This window comes from Schistocerca nitens, chromosome 2 (assembly GCF_023898315.1).
Source record: "Schistocerca nitens isolate TAMUIC-IGC-003100 chromosome 2, iqSchNite1.1, whole genome shotgun sequence".
Classification (NCBI taxonomy): domain Eukaryota; kingdom Metazoa; phylum Arthropoda; class Insecta; order Orthoptera; family Acrididae; genus Schistocerca; species Schistocerca nitens.
The window spans coordinates 562,346,044-562,362,720 of record NC_064615.1 but is presented as its reverse complement, the minus strand read 5'-3'; positions in this window follow the sequence as shown (position 1 = coordinate 562,362,720).

Genomic DNA, 16,677 nt, shown 5'->3' with positions numbered 1-16,677 from the left:
ATCGCCGTAACAGTTAATACATTTATTCCATTGTGAGAAGAGACAGGCAATGACTTCATAGTAAAGGTTTGCAGTTGACTACGGAATCATGATTGTTCCCTCACGTGAATCTCTATCTCCGAACCAAATCGATGACCACGAGTGTCTTTTTCAGAGTTACAAAAATACGGAAATAGCATAGGGAGAGACCGTAACTCTGTGGAGGTAATGCAAGGGCATCCCAGCGAAATTTCTGCAGCGTAATGGAAACAATCTTGCAATATGTGGTCCTCTCCGAGACCTCCATTCAGACTTATTTTTCAGAAACGTTTTACCGAAAATTAAGAAGTCTTTGGACAGCAATCCCTTCGTTCATTATCATAATCATCAGGAATCTACAGTGTAGATCAAGTAAGCATTCCCTTATTTTATGTGTCGCCAGAACAAATCAGACAATGGAACGAGGTTAACGAACGAGGTTAATTTTCTAGATACGTGAATATCCGAATTTTACTTCCTTTTTTTACTAATTCGTTCTCCAGCTGGTTCAATAAGTGTCAAGTAACTTACTACTCTCCCAAGTTCTGTGGATTTATTTTCCTTTTGACTGCTAGTCCAGTCACACCGCAATTCCAGTCTTACTCGTTCCGTTCCCCCGGTATTCCTTCCAATACGTTACCAGTGTCCGTCACTTCGCCCGTCTCGAAGTAAACTGTTTGCAAATGGGCGTTGAGTGTTTTCTAAACACGCTGCCCAAAGTGGGGGCCCCACTTTGCGGTGTGCGTCTGACAACTCGCTCCGACATGTGAAGACACTTCGTTCGGAAAATTAGCTCCTACAGTCTCTAACCAACAGAGCAAATCCTAAGGTAGTGCGCCGAACGTCAAATATGGTCAGATAAACAAGTGTTAATATTTCTGAATGGACAAGGTGGGGCAGTTCAAATATCTGTAGCGCGACGACAATATTGGCTCAGCAATTTTCCTTGTAAATATACCACAACGGGCTTGTTATTGTTCAAAGCCGCATTAACCTAACATTGTTTTTCTAAACAGAAATACGTCGGTTTTCTGTCTCCGACTTGCCGGTTCTTAAGCAGTGAGGATAAATAAATGGCACGAATGTTACACGTACAGAAATATATTCACAGTAAAAACATTTATATTTTTTCTACGTCGATTCATATCGTTCACTTCCAGACATGGTAATGTCCACAGCACACTGAGGATCTACACCTTACATACTGCGAATTTTGCGACTGAGAATGCTAACCGCTGCAGATACAAAGAACTGCAGTTACACGTTTGGTAAACTGGAAGTGTATACCGAATGAACATTACCGCAAATTAAAGATCGTCACAAATGTCGATTGCATGGCACTATGCTAGAGACAATTACGTACTGGAACACTAGAGCAGAGAGTTTGTACTGTATAGGAAGCACTGTCTGTGAATATGGCTACAGTGACTGCGATAAAACAAGAAATGGGAGAATAAATCATCGAAATAAATTACTGCACAAATTTACAATTATAAATTCGCCCAGTGACGTATTTCATTCAAAGTCAGCACAGTCAAACTTTGTAAATATATGAATATTTAACTTTTTCCCGCTTTGCATATGCACAGAGCGAATCAAAATTGTCGTACTTGGGCGTCACAATGCAGTTCCTCGCGTATATTCTGTAGAAAAAGTACGTCAAATAGAGGTAACCTGGCCACACTGTTACCACATGACGTACGACAAGAACTTTGACTTAATAACTGACTGCCGTGTTGCATAGTTATAGCAGTGGGTAGAGTTTTGTGGTAGAGTAGTCAAGTTGAAGAGTACGATAGTCGTACTTTTTATTTTGTAATTTACGTCTCCACAATAATTCTATAGCATACGATGTTTCTCAAACGATACATATCCTATAGCTACAGCTTTTTAACATTGAACATAACTATTACGTATTATTTTATTCATGTCTTATTTTTTCACCAATTGTAGTGTACATTTCAGAATAAAATTCAGTTGTCGGTAGCACAGATACTTTTATTTCGTTTTACTGTTTTCAACAAAGTAATTTTTCATCTTCAGAAACCTACAAAATTAAGAATCTTGTAAATCACTAGTTCTTGGCCCTACATTTATGTAAAGTGTAAGCAATGTATTAAAGAAACTTACTTAGTACCGGTTTAGCAGATGTGAATATCTTCTTCACAGACGCATAATGCCATATCCCCAAAACTGTACATATTGTATGTAATAACTGTAAACATAGACGTGTACATAGAAGTGATTCATCTACCGTAAATTATCAATTTGTCAATTCTGTCAGGTTTTGTAGGCATCTTAAGGTGACGGATTAATTTTTTACAAACGGTAAAGCGAAACAGAAATATATGTGCAACTGACAGCCCCATTTCAATCTGGAATAATTAACGTTGGTCAGACATGCTAGAAGAGAGATAATCAGTTAAAAATAAATTACCTGTCATAGATCAGAAGTAACTACAAAACTTATCAATGTGGAAATATTAAATATACATATACATATATTAAATATACATACAGCATTAAATATACATACGGCATTCTGTTAGAGTGGCCAGTTGTAGTACTTAGAATACAGTTTCAACAACAGCACGTCTTTCATAACACAGAGCAGATGCTGAAACCGACTACCCTACCCCTACATCTCCGAACATTTAACCACTCAGTAGACCATGCTTCTCTGAAATTTTCGCAGCATAGCTACATTCACAATTACACGAACAGCATGGGAGCGCGCTACCAGCTCTTCCACATTCATAGCTGGAATTCAGTATATATAACAGTGTTTGATAATTACCTGTGAAGCGGATTTCCAGGTGGTGAGGTAATTTTGCAAATAAATGTAACGGACATGAAAACGATAACCATGATAATTCGTACTAATCAATAACACCAATGACATGAGGGTTTGCCGGAAACTGAGATGGAATATTTTAGATGAAGTATGAGGGACTATATACGTAGACGTTATGGCTGATTGATTTGCGTGGTTGCAAGCGAACTACCTACGATAAAAGAAGCAGGGGCAGACCGGGGTGGAGTCGGCTGGACCGCTTGGAGGTGTGTAGCGCGTGGAAGAGAACACAGTGAACGTTTAAGGCGAAATACGTATTGAGAAGAGGAGTATTGAAAACGACTGTACTCTCATTTCTATCCTAATCCTCACATATTATAAAAATGCATGTATGTATGTAGTCGTATTTATGTATGAATGAATGTTTCACATCTCCTCCCTATCACTGTCTGGAAAGAATCGCCGTGGGGTAAGAACCATCTACGTATCAAAGAGATGGGGACCAAAAAAGAAATGTAGCCAACGACGCACGTATACCCAGATTTTATTCATGCAGTATTTTAGAATGAGAGCACATAGTAACTGACATCGAACTTTCCATACAATTTCAAGCCATAACGAAACATTATCTCGCTGAAAAACTCCACAAAATGATGAAAGGGAAAAAGTTTATCACGTATAACATTTCCGCTGTTCATGCAGTAAAACTGCCACATCAGTCATAACTTTTTAATTTAGTACTTCTTTACTACTAACTGCCTCGTGACACACTTTGCAGACAGTATTTACATACTCCACTGAAAGTGCCTGCAAAGTTAGATCATTGTGCAACGCTAGTTCAGGAGTTATGACGTCATAAACATTGAGATGCGAATAAAACTGCCGCATTATGCATGACGTTTAAATTTATTACTTCTTTACTACTAACTCTATTCACAACACGCTCCACAGGCAGCGTCCTCATGTGTCAGTCTACATCTACATCTAAATCTACATGGTTACTCTGCAATTCACACTTATGTGCCTGGCAGAGGGTTCATCGAACCATTTTCATACTAGTACTCTACCATTCCACTCTCGAATGGCGCGTGGGAAAAAGGAACACCTAAATCTTTCCGTTCGAACTCTGATTTCTGTTATTTTATTATGATGATCATTTCTCCCTACGTAGGTGGGTGTCAACAAAATATTTTTGCATTCGGAAGAGAAAGTTGGTGATTGAAATTTCGTAAATAGATCTCGCTGCAAAGAAAACCGTCTTTGTTTCAGTGACTGCCACCCCAACTGGCGTATCATATCAGTGACACTCTCACCCCTATTGCGCGATAACATGAAACGAGCTGCCCTTCTTTGCACATTTTCGATGTCCTCCGTTAATCCTACCTGGTAAGGATCCCCAACCGCGCAGCAATATTCCAGCAGAGAGCGGTCAAGTGTAATGTAGGCTGTCTCTTTAATGGGTTTGTCGCATCTTCTAAGTGTTCTGCCAACGAAGCGCAGTCTTTGTTTCCCCTTCCCCACAATATTATCTATGTGGTCCTTCCAATTTAAGCTGTTCGTAATTGTAATTCCTAGGTATTTAGTCGAATTGACAGCCCTCAGATACGAGCGATTTATCGTATACCCAAAATTTATCGGGTTTCTTTTAGTACCCATGTGGATGACCTCGCACTTTTCTTTGTTTAGTGCCAATTGCCACTTTTCGCACCATACAGAAATTCTCTCTAGATCATTTTCTAATTGGAATTGATCGTCTGATGATTTTACTAGATGGTAAATTACAGCGTCATCTACAAACAATCTAAGGGTGCTGCTCAGATTATCACCAAGATCATTTATGTAAATCAGGAACAGCAGACGGCCTATGACACTACCTTACGGAACGCCAGATATAACTTCTGTTCTACTCGATGATTTACCGTTTACCACTACGAACCGTGACCTCTCTTAGAGGAAATCACGAATCCAGTCACACAACTCAGACGATACTTCATATGCACGCAATTTGATTAATAGTCACTTATGAGGAACGGTATCAAAAGTCTTCTGGAAATCTAGGAATATGGAATCGATCTGAGATCCCTTGTCGACAGCACTCATTACTTCATGGGAATAAAGAGCTAGCTGTGTTGCACAAGAACGATATTTTCTGAATCCGTGTTGGTTATGTATCAATAAGTCATTTTCTTCAAGGTAATTCATAATGTTCCAATACAGTATACGCTCCAAAGTCCCACTGCAAACTGAGGTTAGTGATATGGGTCTGTAATTCAATGGGTTACTCCTATTTCCTTTCTTGACCTGTGCTACTTTCCAATCTTTAGGAACAGACCTTTTATCAAGTGAGCGGTTGTATATGATTGCTAATAAAGGCGCTATTGTGTCTGCATAATCTGATTGGTATACCATCTGGACCGAAACACTTGCCTTTCTTAAGTGATTTGCGTTGTTTCGCAACACCTAAGATATCTACTTTTATGTCACTCATCCTAACAGCTGTTGTGGTTTCGAATTGTGGAATATTTACTTAGTCTTCTTTCGTGAATGACTTACGGAAAACTGTATTTAGTAACTCCTCTTTAGTGGCACCATCCTCGGTAACATTTCCATCGCTATCGCGCAGTGACGTTATTGACTGTTTTTTGCCACTGGTGTCTTTTGCATACGACCAGAATTTCTTTGGGTTTTCTACCATATTTTAAGACAATGTTTAACCATGGAAACTATTAAAAGCATCTCGCATTGACGTCTGCACTAAATTTCGAGCTTCCATGAAACTTAGTCAGTCTTGGAGATTTTGCGTTCTTCTGAATTTGGCATGCTTTTTTCGTTGTTTCTGCAACAGTGTTCCCACGTGTTTTGTTTACCGTGGTGTATCGGTCCCGTCTCTTATTCACTTATGCGGTATGAATCTATCTATTGCTGTCGATACTGTATCTTTGAATTTGAGCCATATCTGGCGTATCTACAAAATTATTTCATTGTACGATACATAATTCAGGAGATAGGACACCATAAACACCTCGCTGCGTGAAAACTAAACTGCAGGGCGAAATTCGCTAGAGATACAGATGAACTATGTGTACAGATATGTGACACGTGCGTACTTGGGCAAAGCCACGGCCAAAAAGCTCCTCCTAAACCCCCAGATCGGTTTCAACCAGACTTGGCACACATATCCTACTTACTATCTGAAAAGAAAAGCTGTGGGGTAGGAAACATCAACCTCGGGGTAGAAGTGATTACGTGGAGAGAGAAGATATTAGGAGGAGATGGACAGACATAGAGGGAGAAGGAGATGAGCACAGACAGCGGAGAGGAGAAGATGGACAGAGACCGGGAGAGGGGCAAATGGACTGACAGGGAAAAGGAGGAGATGGACAGACATAGAGGGAGAAGGAGATGAGCACAGACAGGGGAGAGGAGAAGATGGACAGAGACCGGGAGAGGGGCAAATGGACTGACAGGGAAAAGGAGGAGATGGACAGAGAAAGAGGAGAGAAAGAGAATGAAAGAGGCAAAAAGAGGAGGAGGTGAACAGAATGAGGGAGCAGGAAGAGACCGACAAAGAGGAGGGGGAGGAGGAGATAGAGTAACAGGATATTGCAGTGAATACATACCCAGGCCACGCCACGTACTCAACTAATATTAAATAACTACACGTGTTTTATAAGACTGCTGTGTGACGATTAACAGGTGGGATACCATACCACGCAGCATAAAATTAACAAATTACAGCACTGTAACTAGACTCGGTACTATACTTTCGAACTCATCTAACGCAGAAAGTCTACCCCCTGTACCAACTGGGCAGCAAAACCATGCAGTACTGAATGAAGATACTTGTTGCACATAAGATTACAGTTTTGCCTTATTACCTTTCTTGACGTCCAGTTTCAACCGTAAATATGCGCAGGACGAAATGTCGTTAGACACATTTTTGTACTGTGTTAGTATGCACGTATTTGCACTACGACGTATGAGTGTACGATTATTGGTTTAAAATACCTAGGGTCATCCGAAAGTCCGTTAACATATGAAAATCCAATACTTTACAAAATAATGTAGGTAGACAGGTAACATTTGACACACTTGCTTGAAATGGCTTGGTGTTTTATTGAAACTAAAAAGGTACAAAATGACCAACAGATGGAGCTTAATATGATGCAAGAGCAATAATTAGCGTAACAATAATGATGGTTAGCGAAGACGATGTTCCTCATAACAAACGTCCAGTATGTAGGCCGTCATTCATCAACGATACCTGTAGTCGAGGGACAATGTTGTGAACAGCACTGTACACAATATCAGCAGCTACGGTGAGAAACTGCCGTCGAATGTTGTATTTTAGCGTCCCTAATGAGGTCGGATGATAGCGGTAAGCTAGCGACTTCAGGTAATAATCACGCGAATTGAGGTCTGGAGACCTGGGAGGCCAATCATAACGGACGTGGCTGCTCAGCACGCGATCCTCGCCGAATGGTATGCGCAAGAGATCTTTCACACGTGTAACAACATGCGATGGAGCGCCATCCTGCATAAAATTCGTACCTTCCTGCAGGTGTTTATCAGCCAGGCTAAGAATGATCTGACTCACTCTCTCATTACAGTTCATGTTAGACACGATTCTCGTGCGGCGTCACTGAAGTGTTGCTGTCCAGCGCCATTTGTTCGCCAGTTCTTGAACTCGTTTTAGGTTTCAATAAAACCCCATGTCACTTCAGGGATGTACGTCAGGTTTTACTTCGTCAACCACTTTATCTCATGAATTAGTGATATTTAAATGTTAACGGACTTTTGGGTTCCTTCTGTCCATTTCCCCCTCTGCATCTCTCTGTCCATCTTCCCCTTGTATCTTCCTCCTTTCCTTTCTTTGTCACTCTCCTCCTCCCTGTCTCTCTGTCCACGATGGACAGAGAGATATACATATGTATTCTTGCGACACGACTGTTATACTACTTGAAGATGCCACTGCTGTCCGGAAAGACATGAAGCATGTAGGGATGCAGGTGTTCTGTAATAATTTTCACGTAGTCTGCAGCTGCCATGGTGCCTTCGATTGCTACCACAAGTCTCCTGGAAGCCCAGGTGAGTGTTCCTATTAACATACTACTGCTTCCACCGGCCTGCCTCCGTGGTACGTAGAATGTTTCTCACAGTTATTTGCCTGCATGACGGCCGATCTGGTGTAACAACAAACGACCAGGTGACACGTTACTATTGATCCACAGTCTCAGCTGAATGATTCCATATACATAGCAAACTTTAATTGATGATGTCGATGAGTCAACACGGGAATACGTAGGAGTGGTGTGCTGCGGAGCCCCGTATTGAACAATGGGTGCTGAACAGTGTTCTCTGAAACACTTGTGTCTGCACCAGTACTGTACTCCGCCGTCTGACCTGCCATAAATCGCCACCTGTCCAGCTATACAGAGCGGGCAAACATCCGACCTTCACGTTCTGCGATTCGGCATGGATATCCGATACCTTGCGGCCTACTCGTGGTTTCACCATCTATCAACCACTTTCCACAGAAGCTGACGATAGTAGCACGCAAACAGCCGATCAGCTTTGCCATTTGCGAGATGGTCGTTCTCAGGCATCGAGCCGTAACAAAAATGGTTCAAATGGCTCTGAGCACTATGCGACTCAACTTCTGAGGTCATCAGTCGCCTAGAACTTAGAACTAATTAAACCTAACTAACCTAAGGACATCACACACATCCATGCCCGAGGCTGGATTCGAACCTGCGACCGTAGTGGTCGCTCGGATCCACACTGCAGCGCCTAGAACCGCACGGCCACTCCGGCCGGCGAGCCGTAACAATATGTTCTTTGTCGGCGTCTCCTGCGTCAGTGGAATTCCTCATTAGCGACCCGCACCGTCACCCCATTCGTTTCGGTTCTGCTTACACATTTTTCTTACCGCATCACGAGGCCGCAACTTTACCAAGCGACATTCAGTCACGTCGGGCAGTGGTCATAATGTTTTGACTCGTAGGTGTAAATGTAAGTGTACAACTAGATAACAGACTACTGATTGTCTTGAAGACTAGAGAAATGACTCTTCCGACTATCACTTCAGTGCCAAATTTGCCAAGTTAAAATCTGCCATTTAACTTGCTAATCGCAGTCCGTTCACATGCAGAGACCAAATATGGAGTATGTGCTTCTAATAGAGCAAAAAACAATTCTGACAACGTTGCGTCACCGTACTTCCATAACGATCGTGCTTTCATGTGTCTAACAAGGGAACCTCCCCATCGCACCCCCCTTAGATTTAGTTATAAGTTGGCACAGTGGATAGGCCTTGAAAAACTGAACACAGATCAATCGAGAAAACAGAAAGAAGTTGTGTGGAACTATGAAAAAAATAAGCAAAATATACAAACTGAGTAGTCCATGCGGAAGATAGACAACACAAGGACAATCTGAGCTCAGGAGCGCCGTGGTCCCGTTGTTAGCGTGAGTAGCTGCGGAGCGAAAGGTCCTTGGTTCAAGTCTTTCCTCGAGTGAAAAGTTTAATTTTTTATTTTCAGACAATTATTATCTGTCGGTCATCACTTTTTTGGGAGTGATTATCACATCCACAAGAAAACCTAAATCGGGCAAGGTAGAAGAATCTTTTTACCCATTCGCCAAGTGTACAAGTTAGGTGGGTCGACAACATGTTCCTGTCATGTGACGCACATGCCGTCACTAGTGTCGTATAGAATATATCAGACGTGTTTTCCTGTGGAGGAATCGGTTGACCTATGACCTTGCGATCAAATGTTTTCGGTTCCCATTGGAGAGGCACGTCCTTTCGTCTACTAATCGCACGGTTTTGCGGTGCGATCGCAAAACACATACACTAAACTTATGACAGTGAACAGAGACGTCAATGAACGAACGGACAGATCATAACTTTGCGAAAATAAAAAAAAGAAACTTTCCACTCCAGGGAAGACTTGAACCAAGGACCTCTCGCTCCGCAGCTGCTCACGCTAACCACGGGGCCACGGCGCTCTTGTTCCTATATTATCCTTGATATTGCGTATCTTGCGCATGGACTACTCAGTTTGTATATTTTGCTTATTTTTTTCATAGTTCCACACAACTTCTTCCTGTTTTCTCGATTGATCTTTTGTGTTCAGTTTTTCAAGGCCTATCCACTGTGCTAACTTATAACTAAGTCTGAGGGGGTTGCGATGGGGAGGTTCCCTTGTAAGAAACATTGGCTAACACTTAAGACTTTCTTTGCTATGGCTCGGACACTTGAATCTAGGCCTTGGAGCATTGACACAGAGCTTGCGTTAGGCATTGGAACATAGACAAAAAGCTTGCGGCCGTCCTCACTGTATCTGTCTTCCCTGTCGCCTTACAAATCTTCGATCAATGTGACTATGCGTAGTTAAGAATAATTGGAAATGCTACTCTATTATTATTCGGATTTCAACTACACGAATCGGTAGAAAAGGAAACCTAGTTGACATTAAAAAGTTTGTGTGACGGCTCCTCTTCCTTTGCTGTACATAAGATAATTTCCTTAATTACTACTCAATGATGCGTTTAAGGAGTGAGTGTTGATTAGTAGAAAACTCTCAGACCCGTTTAAGGAGTGTCTGCGTAGTGCCTATCTGTCTAATAATTTCTTCAGCAGTGATTTTCACTTTATCACCCCAGGCTCGTGTCCTACAGCTTGATAAGCACAACAACCTATTAATACTTACGCCTTTAGGTCAGGAGAACAGGTACAATACTTGCTGTCATTAACTAGTTCTGTTTTTAGACATTAAGTTATTGAATAAAAACAATCTGAAATCCGAAGTTACAGATCAGGAAGAGATTCACTATAAACCTCAACTCCTGCCCCCTCAGCCTCACCCGTCCCCATAAAATAACCAGAAAATATTTCTTTCTCGTCTTATCTTTATTGATTTTTATTTTGTTTATTGATTTATTTAGCGTGATCTGATTAGGACCATCAGGTCAGAGAGAAGACAAGGGGATATGGAAAATTCTGCGCTTGTCTGCACTCAGCTAGGATGGCTGTGCAGATGATGATGACATGATCAAACAGTCGAACATCACCGATATAACAAACACAAGTATCCATAACCAGCTCCAGGCTCCGTGAACTTTTCTCAGAATGACCTTGCAGAAAAACATCGCTTAATCAATAACTGGCTGTATAGGTGTTTGTATAGGTTTCTTTGTCAGGTCAAGAGGGAAGAGGTTTCTATATTTTTGTAGGACATGGAGAGATGCTGATGCCTTCCAGCACATTGCAATGATGTGCTCTATCTAGTTTAGACTGTCATCTATTTTTACTCCAAAACTCTTTGATGAGGGATTGAAGTTCATATTTGCCCCAGTTAGGATTGAAGATGGTAGGGGGTTCCCGACATTTCGGATTAATGAGCCTAAGATGACTCACCAGTACCGCTTGGGTTCTGGATGGGTTGAACTTTAACCCTACATCCTGAGTCTATTTCCACAGTGCACACAGATCGGTATTCAGATTCTGGATAACTGTCTTCAGGTTTGTAGGGAGCACATTGTGCTCATGTGGGAGCGATCTAGATGGTTGTAAAACAATAAACTGGTAGCCAAGATCGCAGGAATTCGTTTTATTCCATGATTACCGGTTTCAGTGAAACTAAAGCCGCCATCAAGATCCGATTATGGCGGCTTTAGTTTCTTCGAAACCGGTAATCATGGAATAAAAAGAATTGCTGCGATCTTGGCTACCAGATTCTTGTTTTACATGACTTCAGGTTTATTGGTTTTTCACTTACATACAACTAGCGGCGCTCAACGTACGTATTTGCAGTAGACAAAACTGACAACACATCACTGACATACAATGGAAAGAGTATAGAACCTAATATTGAATACTGTGGGACGCGCGATACTACTTGCCTCCACTGTGGTGTCAAGACATGATGCACTGCTGGCGAGACGTCAGGTATGAGCGGAACCACTGCACTGTGCTTTGCGAGAAATTTAGGCTGGTGTGATTGGCAAGAAAATAGTCAAAGTCGACAGTGTCAAAAGCTTTGAGGAAGTGTAAGAAACACGTGATAGTTATCTCTTGTGCATCCATGGCAAGTTCTCAAGTCATCCGTTATATTTATTGAGGTAGACGCTGTGCTGGTATGTTTACAGAAATCTGATAGGCATTCGTCTGGCATATTCTAAGGCCTTGGACAGTGCAGGAAGAATGCAAATAGATCGGCAACTAGAGGGTGCTACGGTCATGTCCTTTTCAGGTAGTGACTTAACTAGTCCATGTTTCCAGGCATCAGGGGAACACTTGCTGTTAACGAGTGGTTGAAGATGTTTATTATAGTGGGTGATAGTGTGTCAATAATAAGCTTCCTTATTTGCACTGTGAAGGTATCGTGTCCAGTAGATGCTGATCTCATAAGCATGCTTTTCTTTCGGTACTGCATGAAACATGCTTTAGAAAGAGCTCTCGTGGTTCCAGTAGTTTATCCACATGAAGTAATGAAGGAGTCTATGTTTCGTTTCAGGTTCAGATGGTTCAAATGCCTCTGAACACTATGGAACTTAACATCTGAGGTCATCAGTCCCCTAGAACTTAGAACTACTTAAACCTAACTAACCTAAGGACTTCACACACATCCATGTCCGAGGCAGCATTCGAATCTGCGACCGTAGCAGTCGCGCGGTTCCGGACTGAGTTCTAGAACCGCTCGTCCACCGCGGTCTGCGTTTCAGGTTCAATAGCGGAAGTAATGTGAAGTACCGGATCAATTCTTCGGCTGGGATCGGCTGTAGCTTGTACTTTACCTATACCAAAAGCACAGGGGTTTATCTATAGTACAATGAATCACTCTATATTGCAACTAGAGTGATGTTAATACCAGTTTCTGCTAAATACCCATTTCTTCTGGAGGAATCTGTACATAGTTCATTTATAATTAAAGACTATTATGAGTGATAAACATAGATTTAGACAGTAACGATAGAACTATGTCACAGCGAATACGATAACTTTATTGAAAATACCTCTGAATCAAGTACCAGTCAATTAGTTTTATAAATTGCGTTTACTTCAAGGCTTTCGATAATACATATCTAAATTGTAGATTTCAACTACGACACTACTTTGCGCGACAACTGAATATACAAGAGAAAATCAAATACTATTCAATTTCCTCTGCCAAGAGCTACGTTGTGAAATTTACTAGAAGTATGTAAACTGCAAGTAAATGCCATTAATTTCCTTGGAACGTGGAATCCTAAGTATCATTTGCAGATCCATGTCGCGGTTTTCTTCACGGTAGTTCGTGGTGCCTGAAATTCTCCCACTCCTTACCGAATAGCCGGACGTAAGCCTCCCTGTCCGGCAGAACGTGATGTATGTCGTCACGTTTCCTGTGTTTGTTTCGTGTAAATCGATGCCGGCCAGCGGGCGAGAGCCGCCGTGGGGGGCGTGGCTGCCCGCCCTGTCTCGTTAGCCGGCTAACAAATAGCGCGCCGCGAGGTTCGTGCCGCGTCACTGGCGACAGATTGGCCCCTCGCCTGATATAATGCAGCGCAAGCATCAGCACCCGTTACGGCGATGAAATCAGCTGTTACCTGTACTACATGGGTCCCTGTCAACTACAATTTAAGAGACCTTAACATCTGTTCCATAGAAATCGCTTTGGAACGGTAAATTGTTACAAGCTGACCCGTCTCGAAAATGAAACACCGAAGCTCGCGGCTACGCATTGTGTTAGCATTGTGTTTTACATTGTAGCTACTACCAGTCGAACAGTCACCGTAAGACATACTACTATAAAGTATTAGAAGAATAAATATGTATCCACTGCGTGAATCCATGGGGACGACTTTAAAAGGCTTTACACTTCCTAACGTATTTCTTTTTTTTTAATGATAACGCAGATACGAAGGCTGATTATAAAATTGTAACTATCATCTCGATATTAAAGCACAAAACTGACATTGGCTGTACATAAAGCAATGGAAGCCTCGATACCTAGGAGAGGTTCTTCTAGAGGACTACCTTACTACCTGGCATCTGCGCCGAGGCGCTGCAGAAATTAACATGTTAAACAAGAAGTGCCAGTAAGCCATAAACAACGTTTTAAGGAAAAGTTATGAAATACAAAAATGGAACGATGGAAACAATTCGTGGAAACTAACTTAGAAACAAAGCCCTGGGGTACACTACACGAAGTAGTCTGCCAGAAAATCTGATCACCAACAGTCATAACTAAACTCTAAATGAATGGTGGGACGGTAATAGAAAGCTGGGTACTATCAGCTGCTAATGGAAATACTGCTTCCTAACGACAGAGCAAAAGGCGAGACGTAATAACAGCGTAGATTACGAAAAATGTTATGGGAAGGCTATACAAACAATTAACTAGTGTATCCCTTCACACAAGAAGAAATTAGGCGAATAATTTTAAGATTGAAAAACAAAAACTCTCCAAGACCGGATGGGATACCTGCGAAAGTAATACAAGTCTAATGTGACGAATTAGATATTTAACTGCGTGAACGGTACAACGAGTGCCTCTTGCAAGGAAGGGGCTTTGTACCGTGGAAGAATGGTGAAGTGGTCATAATTAATAAAGTGGAAGACAAGGATCCGATGATACCCAAATCATAGAGACCAATTTGTCTTTTGGACATTCTAGGTAAGATATTTGAAAAAAAAAGGACTTTTGTAAGAGATTATTAGACCATAGAGTGCTGCACGGAATGAACACTCAACAGTGCGGGTTTAGAAGAGGCAAGACAGCTGAAGGCGCAATTAATTAGGCGATCTTCCTAGAGACTGATATTCATTCTACGTACGCTCTAACGATGATGATCAATATTGTTGGCTATTTAGATAATATATGGTGGCCATCTTTCTTCGGTCGTCTTACGGAGTTCGATGTTCAGGGGTGCTCCACAACTGCCTATTGCTCCGCGAGACGTGCTACATTAATACGCCCAGGAAAGGAAATAACGAAGACAATAACAAAACGCTGTCCTCGGGGATCAATGTGTATTCCAGAGTTTTGGGATGTAGCGTTGGAGACCATATTACAGAAGTCACGTGACAGGAGTAAAGTAAGCTCGATGGTGGCATTTGCAGAAATCTGTTTGCTGTAAGCGATGACTCCAAAAGAATTATAGAAGGAAAACGGAAGCATAAAATGGTCACTAGCATCTCACAAAACTTCGTACCTCTTGCTGAAAGGAAACATAGCAAAAAACCCAAAAATAAAATGAAATGATGTAACGATTAGAAGAAGCCTAGTAACGAGATGTATAGATGTATTCCTAGAGACGGCCGCTGTGGCCGAGCGGTTCTAGGTGCTTCAGTCCGGAACCGCGCTGCTGCTACGGTAGCAGGTTCGAATTCTGCCTTGGGCATGGACGTGTGCGATGTCCTTAGGTTAGTTAGGTTTAAGTAGTTCCAAGTCTAGGGGACTGATGACGTTAAGTCCCATAGTGCTTAGAGCTATTTGAACATTTTTTTGTGTGTGTTCCTAGAGGTACGTCGAAACTTTGTACATCATATAAAGGAGGCAGGCAGAAACGGTTTAAACATGATCAACAATATTATAAGCAATGCCAATAAGGAATTTTGGATTTCCTTGAAAACAATCAGAGCATACCACCTACATTAGCATCAGTCGTAGGATATGGCGCGATCGTTTGGGCTAGTGTATTGCAGCTTGAGAAGCCAGCCTGGTTAGTGAGAAGAGTTCAACGAGCAGTGCTACTAAGATTAACGGGCGCTACTGCACTATCCCCAAGGATGTCTTGATAGTAGTTCTAAGAATATGGCCTCTGGTCTTGGAAATTTGGAAAAGGGGGGAGTCGTTTATTGGTTGGAAATAGGCAATCAAATAGAAGAACGAAAAATGATTAGAGCTGAGACCAACACGAAGAAGTTAATAAAAGATCGTATACTACAACTGTGGCAAAACGAATGGTACACGTGGGGCACAGGCAGGAGAAAACATGAATTTCTCCCTAACATCAGAGAGAGAGAGACTAAAATGTCATTTCTTAAACCATCGAGTGGTATGACCTGTCATGACCCTTATGCTACTTTTCTGTACGAAATCGAAAGACAGATGAATTATAGTTGTGTTTGCGGGCGTGTGGGCACACCAGAACACACATTGTAGGACTGCGCGCTCTACGATGATGCGGTGGGTAATGGCTGTCTGGCGTTAAGGGCAGTACATCTCAAAGCAGCATAGAGCAGCGAGTCAACGTGACACTGGAACCACAATATCCAGAACGGCGAGGGCTGTCTTCAGGAGGCATTCAACGACACGACAGCATGCTGCAATCCCAGCTAGATGAAACGCGCTCTGTCGATGGAGAGAAGACTACTGAGATTGTCGACCACTGAATGAAATGTTTTTCTCAAGAACTTACATTGCGTTGGTACAAGTGATCACGGAAATGTTAATCGTAGAGCTACTTATTATAATGCAAACGCTACTGACGTGCTGCCCGAAGTCCAAGGAATCCACCAGCTAATGGTTGTTGAACGGGGTAGTATGAGGGCGGAAACAATCAGCTGCAGGCTAAATGCGTCAAAATAAATGAACAGAAACGCAACTTATTTCGCAGTTCCAACAGTAGTATTAGTAACTGGGAAATGACAAGGCTTTTTTGTAGTAGTAGTAGTAGTAGATGTAGTTATATTAACAGTTTTGAAGTATTAGTTTTTTTATTAAATAACCGAAATAAATATGTAATATATGAATTTACTGTCATACAAGAAAACGTAATTTTTGGGGCCTATTTCGCTTTAGATAATAGGCTGTAATTGTGACGAATAAAAAATAATAAAGAATGTCACCTCGAAAGTGTAATTTACTTAATTA